The sequence below is a fragment of the Gopherus flavomarginatus genome, chromosome 1 (genome assembly GCF_025201925.1).
Source record: "Gopherus flavomarginatus isolate rGopFla2 chromosome 1, rGopFla2.mat.asm, whole genome shotgun sequence".
NCBI lineage: Eukaryota > Metazoa > Chordata > Testudines > Testudinidae > Gopherus > Gopherus flavomarginatus.
The window spans coordinates 142,467,688-142,480,022 of NC_066617.1; the positions used below are offsets into that span (position 1 = coordinate 142,467,688).

General features: G+C 45.2%; 1 protein-coding gene across 3 annotated transcripts in view; it reads right to left on the reverse strand.

The window, feature by feature from the left end:
* TSPAN9 (tetraspanin 9) overlaps nucleotides 1–12,335 on the reverse strand; it is a 296,264-nt gene that overhangs the window by 112,147 nt on the left and 171,782 nt on the right. The window lies entirely within an intron of this gene.

Sequence of the window (12,335 nt, forward strand, 5' to 3'; positions counted from 1 at the left end):
AGTAATTTTTGGGGAGGAAAAGCTAATTCTGCTTTGATACAGCTATTCGTTATTATTTGTTTTAAGCAGCACCCACTATGTGCAAGGTGCTGAACAAACTCAAAAGGCACTTCCCTTGCCCTGAAGAGCTTTGCATGAATACTTTGGTGTTTGACTTTTATTCACTGTAGACATAATAAGCATTAGGAAGCATATTTTGGCATTTAGAATCTCACTCAATGTTTCCCTGATAGCATCACTCACTTGACACCAGTGTTCTGGAATATTTTGTTTCACTGACTGTTTTGGCACATCAGGTACAAGCTACTGACCCTCACATCAGGGCTCTGAACAGTTTCACTTCTCCCTTCAACTTCTCTCTCATTTCTTGCTACTAACCCTGCTGTTTTATATGCCCCCCAAATCTGCTCCACCAACGGCTCCCTTTGGGCCTCATACTGCAAGTTGCCGAGTCACTTCAATTCCCACTGAAGGTAATGGAAGCTAAGAGCACTCAGGCCCACATCCTCATAGGTATTCTGGTGCCAAACTTCCACTGACATCCATACCTCTAAGGTTCTGAGTCTCAACGTCTTGAAGGATCAGGTCCTTTGTCTCCTCCCACTCTCAACTGAATGTCACCTCTTTCATCTGGAACAACTTCCTGCCTGCCAAGCACCCTCCCTCTCCTCCTTAAAACTCATTTCTTTTGCTAACTTGTATTACTAATCACAACAGCGTGGCTCCCAAAAATCACGAGACTGGCTAAAAAATCCCAAGATTTTAAAAGCTAAAAAATTAGTAGTGAGGGAGGAGTTCTTTGCCTTCTGGTTTCTGTGTTTTTAGGGTTCATGTTTTCAAGCTTTTCTCTGCAACCATGAGGGCTAGAAATGTTTATTTTTTAAATGAAAAACTCTCACATAAATACATGACTCCAGGATCTGGGGCTTTAGAGGAAATGCCAAATAATGTGACACTCAATAAAATCATGAGAGTTAACAACACAGGAAACTTCCCAATGCTAATGTCTCTGCTGAAACCTCATCATCATTTACTTTTAATATCTTCCCATCAATCACATTGGTCTGTAACATCATCAGTACAAGGACCTTCACTGCATGTACGCATATGAGGCTAAACAAACATTGCACAATAAAAAGAGGCTACAAAACACTTAAATAACAAAGGAATTTTATTTGCATTGGGAACATACAGTAGCAAAATGGATCAGCTAAACACTGACAATGAACAGCTCAAAATTAATATACCATTTGAGAGGTTTAATGTAATTTTTTCATAACTTACAGTTGGGAGTCTCTGCATAGCTTGGTTTGGGACCAGAAGCTGAAACAGTGTAAGAAAGGTTGTTCTAGGGAGAAGAAAGTGTCTCAAATCCACTTTCTTTCTTTCCTCTTTTCCATTCCATGCATCCCCTCCCCTCCCAATCTCTCTCACTCCTTCCAGACATCAAAGACAAGATATACTAGAAGAGAATATGTCCTGATCAAATTTTCAGTCTGAATTTTTGCAGCAAGTAAAACACATGGAGAAGAGGGAAAGGTTGTTCTCTGGGTGGTCACATTCCATTCTTTCAGAACAGGGCTACTCAGGGGGCACGAGAAAGGACCACAAAGGGGAAAAAAAGACATTGAGAGCAACTGCAAAACACAGCAGCAGCAGAGAGAACATACGACCTACTGCCACTCACCACTACAAAAATAAAGAATGGCAAGTGGACTTTGTCAGAAGGTACTTTTCACTGGTAAAAACAGTGCAGACTCTCTACAGTGCACTCTCCTTTAGTGAAGGAAAGAGGAAAACGTTTTCCCAGTTCAGCACAAGTAATGATTTATTCACTTCTTTTGATCATGGTATTTAAATACCACTCACCCTCACAGATAGAAGGGCCATGCCTGGTAAATAGGTAGAGATCTGCCTTGCATCCTTCACTGTTCATCCACAGACTGCCAAGAATTGCATGCAGTTTGCTTGTGGCTTATGTGAATGGAATCTCCAAACTGCTTTGTCTTTCGTTAGTTTTCTGCTGCTGCAAAACCACATTCAGCCAATGGGTTCTGAGAAGAGTTTTCTTGGGTGAAAATCATTTTTCCCCCAGAAACCTCATGTGGCTGATTTTTATATAATTAATTATAAACTGTGGCTGTACTTTTGGTTACTGTCATAAATAGTAGACATGTTTATGGTAAATGTTTCTCAATATCACAAAAATAGTGTGAGTTCATTGTAGGCTAGAGTGACCAGACAGCAAGGGTGAAAAATCAGGACAAAGAGTGGTGGGTAATAGGTGCCTATAGAAGAAAAAGCCCCAAATATTGGGACTGTCCCTATAAAATACAGACATCTGGTAGACACTATTGTAGGCTGGAGCAGAGTCACTCTGAAGGCAGGCAAACTGGAAAGCAGACCAGAGTTCTCTTCACTGTCATCCCAGAGCAGAAAACCCAGAGAGGAATCTTTTCAGAGAGGAGAGGCTGATCTAGAGACAGACAGCCTTTTTCTTGGCTTCAGTGAGTAGAGCCTGAGCAGGAGCTGGACTATGTAAGAAGCCACAGGCACTCTGACACCAGCGACAGAGTAGCAGCCCTAATGACAGTGGCCTACATTTATATGGCACTTAACACCCAAAGAACCTCCAAAGTGCTTTATCAGCAACATGAGGCATTGTGGGGAGAGGGACAAATGGGGCCCAGCTGGGATCACCCCTTCTCCCCAGTCCACCCCAGGACCAGAACTCAAAGAGAGACATGGCCCCAGGGACACTAGGACACATACAAAGTCCTCTCCAACCTTCCCACCACCACCCAAAACCCATGCAGGCTTGGGGAAGAAAGAAAATTTCAGGGAGGAGCCAGCCCTGAAAGTGAAGGTGTCAGGGGAAGACACAGAAAAAAACCAGGAGGTTATACAGCAGGGACAATAGATTCTGATGTCATCAGAGTGTTTCCTAGAGTTTTCACTGGACAGTCTTTCCCCTGCACTGATTGGCTGTTTGCTCCAGCTCCCACCTTCAGACTCTCTTCACTTCAGCTTCACTCTACCTGCCTCCCCTCTTCTCCTCTGCCCTGCCCTCCTCCACTTCTCATCACCACCCTACATTACCTCTCCCTTCCTTTGTCTTTTAGTTGAGCTAATCCTCTCCCAACAAAATCCCACCCCCGTTCAAACAATAATGTCATGGCACTGTTCACTCTGCTTGCATACTACACCTCTTCAGCTGTCTTGTCTATTTAGATTGTAAGCTCTTTAGGGCAGGGACTATTCACAATGAGGCCCTGTTCTCTGCAGGTCTCTATGCACTACCGTAATCATCATCAGTTTCCCCAACACTGAGGTACAATGTGGTGTGATGGACCCAGGCCAGTTGCGAACAGCAGAGTAGTAGAAGAGAGAGATAGTGGCCACTGGATAAGCAGTTTTCTGTTCCCTGAGTGACCAGAGCAGGGACTGCTCCAGGCTAATAAGAACACCTGACTCCAATTAACCTGCTAAGAGTCAGGTGAGGCTGTTAAGCACCTGACTCTAATTAAGGCCCCTCTGATGCTATAAAAGGGCTCACTCCAGTCAGGCCAGAAGAAGCAAGGGAGCCAGAAGAGAGGAAGCGCGTGCGAGGAACTGGGAGCAAGAGGTGTACAAGAAGCTGAGAGTGAGTAGGCATACTGCTGGAGGACTGAGAAGTACAAGCGTTATCAGACATCAGGAGGAAGGTCCGGTGGTGAGGATAAAGAAGGTGTTGGGAGGAGGCCATGGGGAAGTAGCCCAGGGAGTTGTAGCTGTCACGCAACTGTACCAGCAGGCACTATAGACAGCTGCCATTCACAGGGCCCTAGGCTGGAACCCGGAGTAGAGGGTGGGCCCAAGTTCCCCCCAAAACTCCCAACACAGGAGGAATTGACCTGGACTGTGGCTTCTACCAGAGGGAAAGGTCTCTGGTCTGTTTCCCGACCCACAGGGTGAATCTGTGAGGCAAGGAAATCCGCCAATAAGCGCAGGACCCACCAAGGTAGAGGAGGACCTTTGTCACAGTGGCTACTGTTTAATTGCACATGATGACGCTAAGCAAGTGTTCGGAACATAAATTGAGGAAGACTATACTCATGGAAACTGTGAAAGGAATTTATGGAAGCAGGATGTAGTTACCCAAGCTGGAATTGGCCAGGACACCAGGATTAGCACTCCCACCCTTGTGAAAATTGCTCAGGAACTCTATTTTGCCTCTCATCAAAAAGAAATAGATCCCACATTTGTTAGAAGAACCCCAGACACCATAACAGGGCACCAATTCTTCACTGACTCAGGGAATAATACTTCTGCTGAATCACCTAAATCACTCCCTGCCGCACAGTATCCCCTTAACCACATTGGGGTACTGGGGGCAGTATCAGCTCAGAAAATAGAGCATCTCCTATTCAATTACCACAACTACATTCTATCCCGGCAAGGTTTCTTCTGGAGGTCTTCCAGCCAACTATAGGGAGACATTAAACCAGGGGTAGTCAATAGGCAGACGGCAGGCCAAAGCTGGACCACCAGGCATTTTTGAACAGACCGTGAATATTTTTATTTACTTATTATCAATATTGTTATTATATTTGTATTATTTTCTCAGGAGTCTTTACTACATTATGACCAAGAAATTTGGATCTTGACAAAAAGTTTTGACTACCCTGCATTAAAGGATACTATGACCTAATTTCACCACAGTGCTTTCATAATTTAAGGATATCCTGATTCTTCTCTAATCACAAAACCAGACTGAAATCTGAGATTGTCTAGAATGATTACGAAAAGCAAAGAAGTCAAAAGCTGATTTTTTTTGGTGGTCGTCAATTAAAACACATGACAGACACAGAAAAACTGCAGCTCGGCTTACTAAGATGGGGGGTAATCAAATATCACACTTCAGTGCACATGATCACCTCAGGGGTCAAGAAGGAACATTTCTCCCCAGGTACATCACTGCACAATTGTTCAGGTGTATTATGGGTTTTTTCATCTTCTTCAGACACATCAGATATTGGCTACTGCCAGAGGCAGAATAAGGGACTTGACAGACCAGTGATCTGATTAGATTTGGCAAATACACATTCTCATCTGTCAAATGTCTTGTGATATTTTGAAACTGCTCTGGTATTATTAATCCGATCAAAAAGATTCTGCATGAATAAAATAGCTAAGTTTAAAAAAAAAGATCTCAGACAAAGACAGGATTTTAACAGAAATCAACCATGTTAGAAGGTAATCAGCCATTTAAATGATCAAGTTAAACAGGTCTATAATTGGGGGAGCTTGATTCACCATCGCCCATGTCTTGAGGATTGAGGGTCACAAACCCACAAGGGAGCGTTATGTTTTAGGAAGAGAGATCAGGTTAGCTTTGTGTGTTGATCAACCTCTTTGCTGGCGAACAGCACAACAGTTCCTGTACAGCATAGCACTAGGCAACTTATAGTACCAACCCTCTAAATGGAATGCTGTCACTTCCTAGGTACAACAGGGAGCAATAAAGGGGAGTCTTGCCCCACAGCCATGCTACGCTAGGGAGAACTTGACTTTTTAATGACTAACCATTTCCTAGCATGATCATTTTCTAGCTATCACATCTCTATACTGCTGAACCTTCCCTTCTTCTGGTTTCGTTTCCTGCAGCCCTTGTAAAATGGTTTGGAATCAGATTCTTTTTGTTTTGCTTTAGAAAATGCTAACAATCAACCTACTAAAGATTAAGTTAAATCTCTGGTTATTTGCATGTTGGATTTTTTCCTATCCAAGAACAGCTTTCATTTCTTTCTCTCTTTCATCCTGTGATCTAACACAACCTATCATCACACTTGTTTTTTGTTGCCCACATACATTTGTACAAGAATATATTACAATTTAGTTATTTTAAAACTTCATTGCACAAACTTCAATAAACGTTAGAATCAAAATACCATATGTCATGGGTTCTCAACCTTTTTCTTTCTGAGGCCCCCCAAAAAATGCTATAAAAATTCTATGGCCCAGCTGTGCCACAACAATGGTTTTCTGCATATAAACGCCAGGGCTGGTGTTAGGGGGTATCGAAGAGGGCAATTGCCCAGGGCCCCACATGATAGGGGGCAACACGAAGCTAAGTTGCTCAGTCTTTGGCTTCATCCCCAGGTGGCAGCACTCGGGACCCTGGGCTGCAGTCCCATGTGGAGGGACTTCGGCTTTCTGCCTTGGGCCCTAGCAAGTCTAATGCCAGCCAGGCTTGCCGGACCCCCCGAAACCTGCTTATGGGCCCCAGGGGGCCCCAGACCTCTGGTTGAGAACCACTGCCATATGTGACTTTCCACCATGGAAGAGTCCTCTTTAGGGGCCAATCCTTCCAGCCATTGAAGTCAATAGCAAAACTCTGGGTGACTTCCACAGGGCAGGATAAAGTCTTTATGCCCAACTTAAGAACCTCAAACTTTCTATTTGTTTTGTTTAATGAAGCTGGGAAGATACATGTGTTTTCAACCAAACGCCAGACATGAGTAGTAGCTGTGGTTGGCTAGGAGAGCCAGTATCAGTAAAGGCAATCAAATGGAGACGTCCTCTTGCTCATTCTTTACTCTCAGTGGACACCTGCTTAGTTTCTTAGTCCTGGTCTACACTACGAGTTTATATCGAATTTAGCAGCGTTAAGCCAAATTAACCCTGCACCCATCCACACAACGAAGCCCTTTATATCGATATAAAGGGCTCTTAATACGAGTATCTGTAATCCTCCCCGATGAGGGGAGTAGCGCTGAAATCGGTATTGCCATTTCGGATTAGGGTTAGTGTGGCCGCAATTCGATGGTATTGGCCTCTGGGCGGTATCCCACAGTGCACCATTGTGACCGCTCTGGACAGCAATCTGAACTCGGATGCACTGGCCGGGTAGACAGGAAAAGCCCCACGAACCTTTGAATTTCATTTCCTGTTTGCCCAGCGTGGAGTGCAGATCAGCACAGGTGACCATGCAGTCCCAGAATCAAAAGAGTTCCAGCATGGACCATACGGGAGTTACTGAATCTGATCTCTGTGTGGGGAGATGAATCTGTTCTATCAGAACTCCGTTCCAAAAGACGAAATGCCAAAGCATTTGAAAAAATCTCCAAGGCTACGATAGACAGAGGCCACAGCAGGGACTCAGCACAGGGCTGCGTGACAAGTGTAACAGAAAGCCAAAGAATCAAAAGGACGCTCACGGAGGGAGGGAGGGGGGACTGAGGACTCTAGCTATCCCACAGTTCCCGCAGTCTCCGAAAACTATTTGCATTCTTGGCTGAGCTCCCAACGTCTGAAGGGTCAAAAACATTGTCGCGGGTGGTTCAGGGTATATGTCATCCATCTCCCCCACCCTGTGAAAGAAAAGGGAAAAAAATAGTCTCGCCTTTTTTAATATCACTGTATGTCTACTGAATGCTGCTGGCAGAGCGGTGCTGCAGCGTTACACAACAGCATCATCTCCCCTTCCCTTCCTGATAGCAGATGGTACAATAGGATTGGTATCCATCATCATCATCCCATGAGTGCTCCTGGCTGGCCTCAGTGAGGTCAGCCGAGGGCGCCTTGGCAAAAATGGGAATGACTCCCGGTCATTCTCTTCAGGAGACAAAGCTTAAAGGAGATTCAGTCCTGCCTGGAACATCATAGCAGCTGGAGGCTGCGCTCACCCCCGCCCCACCCCTTCAATGTCTAATGGAGATTCAGTCCTGCCTGGAATATCATAGCAGCTGGAGGCTGCCTCCCCCGCATTTTATCTCAATAAAGTCAGTGTTGTGATTTATTCATGCATTCTTTATTACTTCATCACACAAATGGGGGGATAACTGCCACGGTAGCCCAGGAGGGGTGTGGGAGGAGGGAAGCAACAGGTGGGGTTATTGCAGGGGCATCCCCTAGAATGGCATGCAGCTCATCATTTCTGCGGGATGTCTGGGGCTCTGACCCAGAGCAGCCATTTGCCTCTCTGATTCTTTAGTAGGCTTGCTTGATATTCTAGGCAGGACTGACTCTACCTTTAGACAAAATGTAAAGAAGGGAATGACCTGGGGAGTCATTCTCATTTTTGTCCATGCGCCCCTGGCCAACCTCACCAAGGCCAGCCAGGATCACCCATGACAACAGCAGACGGTACAATATGACTGGTAACCGTCATTGCCAACTTGCAAAGCAGCAGACGGTGCAGTAGGACTGGTAACCATCTTTGCTAACTTGCAAAGGCAAGGGGATACTGCTGTGTAGCACTGCAGTACCGTGTCTGTCAGCAGCATCCAGTAGACCAGGGGTCGGCAACCTTTCGGTAGCAGTGTGCCAAGTCTTCATGTATACACTCTAATTTAAGGCTTCAAATGCCGGTAATAAATTTAAACGTTTTTTAGAAGAAGGTCTCTCTATAAGTCTATAATATAGAACCAAACTACTGTTATATGTAAATTAAACAAGGTTTTCAAAACGTTTCAGAAGATTTTAAAATTAAATTAAAATTCACATCTTATTAGTTTAGTGTGATCCTTGCCCTTGCTTTTCCTTGCTGAGTTTTCCAATGTCTAGTGGCACCTATTTAGATACTTTAAGCTTCATACAGGTTTCTGAGTTATAAGTTGATAACCAGCTGGCAGGTGGTCAGTGGCTGGAACCCCTGATCCACAGCTGAGGTAAGTGGAGCTGGCGGCTGGTAGGGCTGAGCAGGGCCGGAAGCCTGGACCCTGTCTGGCAGGGGGCCTGCGCTGGAACTCCAAATGGAAGCAAGGTGAGTGGCGCTAAGGGGACCACTGCTGCCAGCCAGAACCCCAGAGCAGCAGAGGACTGACCGCCAGAGCTCTGGGGTTTCCACCACCGGCTCCCACCAGCTGGGGTCTCAGCCCGCTGCCAGCCTGGGGTTCCATCCCCCAGGCCAGCAGCTGGGCTGAGTGGGACCGGTGGCCGGACCCCGGCTGGCAGGAGCCAGCGGTGGAATCCCCAGAGTGGTGGCGGGCTCAGCAGCTCAGCCCGCTGCCGCTCTGCGGTTTCCACCACCATCTCCTTGCCAGCTGGGGTCTCAGCCCGCTGCCAGCCTGGCTTTCCTTCCCCCAGGCCAGCAGCGGGTGCTGAGTGGGACTCCGGCTGGCAAGAGGCCAGCAGTGGGAACCCCAGAGCAGTGGCGGGCTGAGCAGCTCAGCCCACCCCGCGTGCCAGGAAAAATTGGCTCACGTGCCACCTTTGGCACACATGCTGTAGGTTGCCAACCCCTGCAGTAGACATACGGTGACAGTGAAAAAAGGCTGAACGGGCTCCATGGTTGCTGTGCTATGGTGTCTGCCAGGGCAATCCAGGGAAAAGGGCGCAAAATGATTGTCTGCCGTTGCTTTCATAGAGGGAGGATTGACTGACGACATTTACCCAGAATCACCCACGAGACTGTTTTTGCCCCATCATGCATTGTGATCTCAACCCAGAATTCCAATGGGCTGGGGAGACTGCGGGAACTATGGGATAGCTACCCACAGTGCAATGCTCCAGAAATCGATGCTAGCCTCAGTACATGGATGCACACCGCCAAATTAAAGTGCTTAGTGTGGTCGCATGCACTTGACTTTATACAATCTGTTTCCAAATACTGGTTTCTGTAAAATCGGAATAATCCCGTATTGTAGACACACCTCAGTGACTGACTGCAATACAGTAAACAACAACCGAGGAAAGAGAAGCACAATAACCTCTAAACCAGTGCCATGTGGCAGGCCTAGGGTGACCAGATGTCCCGATTTTATAGGGACAGTCCTGATTTTTGGGTCTTTTTCTTATATAGGCTCCTATTACCCCCCACCCCGTCCCAATTTTTCACATTTGCTGTCTGGTCACCCTAGGTAGGTCTAACACTCACAGCTTTTTTCACAAGCGCCAAGATTTGTAACTCACTCAAATCAGCTCTGAGACTGCAGGTCCCCAGGAGCCAAAAACAGACAAGGAGAGCTTCCAGGTGCTTAGGCAGCTGTGGGGATTTTCAGTCAGACATGAGTAATCAAGGTATGAAGTTCAGCCTTTAGGGAGGATTCACACAGCGCACTTCATGTGATTCAACTTTCACCGTCTCTCTCATTTCATCAACTCTCCCTGAATTTATGTTTAGCTGCTCAACCATCACTTTTGGAACAGGACAATCATATTATCAGACCAGTTGGAGATTAGCAAGACTCAAAATTGAAAGCAGAACAGATTTACGTTCATAATACCACACACAAAGGTTGTGGGACAGCACAGATATAAATCACCTCTTTCAAAATTAATTTAGCTCCAGCAAAATCCAGAGCCAGTTCTAGGTTCAATAATAATGTCTCAGAACAGAGGCATTACAGAAACCAGAAGTCTCCAGACAACTGCTGGTTCTCCAGGGCTCTGTAACATCCCAGAATGATCACCATCACCACCATTCCTGTGGTAGCATCTAGACACTTGAAAGAGAGGAAAAATGGTTTTGTGGATAAAGCACTGGATTGGACCTCTGTAGATCTGGAATTAACGCCCAGCTCTACCATAGACTCAGATTTCGGACAAGTCACTCAGTTGCTCTGTGCTCCGTTCCCCATCTGGAAAGGGTAGGTATTAAATAGTCTCTTCCTCCCACCTTTTGTCTCTCTTGTCTATTTAAACTCAATTGTTGCTATGTGTATACACAGCCCCTAGCACTATCATTGATGGGAGCTTCTAAATGATACTGCATACAAACCATAATAATCGAGACTTCACTGTGCTGCAATGTGGGTTGTCACTACTGTCCCCAGAAAAGCAGCTGAGTTTCCTGGCTAGATAAAGTGATTTAGAAAAGTGAAGGTTAAAGCTTCCATTTCTGTTGAACTCCCTGGTTTGTGGACATCAGCACATAAAACTGAGTTAAGTCCTTGTGTTTATCTTTCCATTCACCTTTCAATACTGCATTTGGTTCCACTTCCACTGGGCTTAGCATCAACATGACTTAGTGAAACAAAGAAGTTATGGAAAAAAATCAAAAACAGATTATTGGCAGGAACTAGGTCATTCTAAACAAACAAAAGGGAGCAGGAAGCTTATGAATTCTCAAACTTTTACTGAGACATAAAGACATCTCTTTTCCCGTTTTCAAACGATATGGATTGTACTGGCTATTTTAAACCGGAGATGTGGTGGCACATATCAGTGGCAGCAAAGCTGTTTTAGAGAGTGGTGTTCATATAGAGTAAATATTGCATTTTATCTTTAAAAAGTATATCAGCTTCCTTTTAATTTTCCCTATAGGCTAATAAGCCGGAATGCAAAACAAAACTGAATAAATCTCAAAATGATTAAAATCCTGTTCTGTTGCTATTAAAGTTCCATTCTGAGATTTCATCTCCTGGGTACTACTGCCCCAAACCATTCTAGACTTGGAGACTCTGGCACTTTACCTAGGTCAATGTATAACACTTCCATTCTACTATCTGGTCTAATTTCTAGAGAGACAATTACAGTTACCAGTGCAAGTTTGTTTGATGTGGCACTGATGATGAATCTCTCTCCAATGAGCTGTATTTTCCATCCTGGCCGTCAAGAAATTTAACCTCTTATATACCCTACTTTTGATTAGCCTTGGCCTCCCCTAAAGAGTGATGGGAAAAGACACCAGCGGGTTCCATGTTGTATTTTCTCTCAATATTTGTTGCATTCAATTTGCTGAGTTTACAATTACAGAAGATTCGGGGGGTGGGAGGGTGTCAACCCTGCAGCATCAGCCTTGGATCTGAGTGCCAAGATGGGCTCTTTTCTTCTCTCACACTATCACTAGTAATAAAGGTTTTGCCGGCCAAATTCTGCTGTCACTGACACCTATGCAATCCCATTGCCTTCACTGGATCTGCACAGGCTATAATTGAGTAGCGGATTCAGTGGATGATGCACAAGAACAAATAGATTCCAGTTACCTCTATTTGAGCTGTGCTAGCTCTGCAGGGTGAACAGGAGTGAGAAGTAGAACTTATTTCAATCACTGAAGTCAACGGATATGGCTGAATGCACTCAGAGAGGAGATTTGCTGAATAAGATAGCGTTCCTTTTACACAGGCACATTTCACAATGGTACTCTTACTAGATACTGCAGTCCAAGAAAAGCAGAGATAAATCGATAAACTACCAAACACCCATCACTTCTTGCTTTTGTTCTCCTAGAAGCTCACTGCACCCCTACTATTGGAAGAGGGAGGTCTTTTCCATTTACAGCACATTTTACAGGCAGAGTAATGGCCCAGACATTCCCAACTGCAAGAACCCCATAGCTATAGCATTACCAAAACATTCTACTTGTTTCTTTGGCCTTGCCCATGCAACCAGCTTGTTCTAACTGGGAGCAT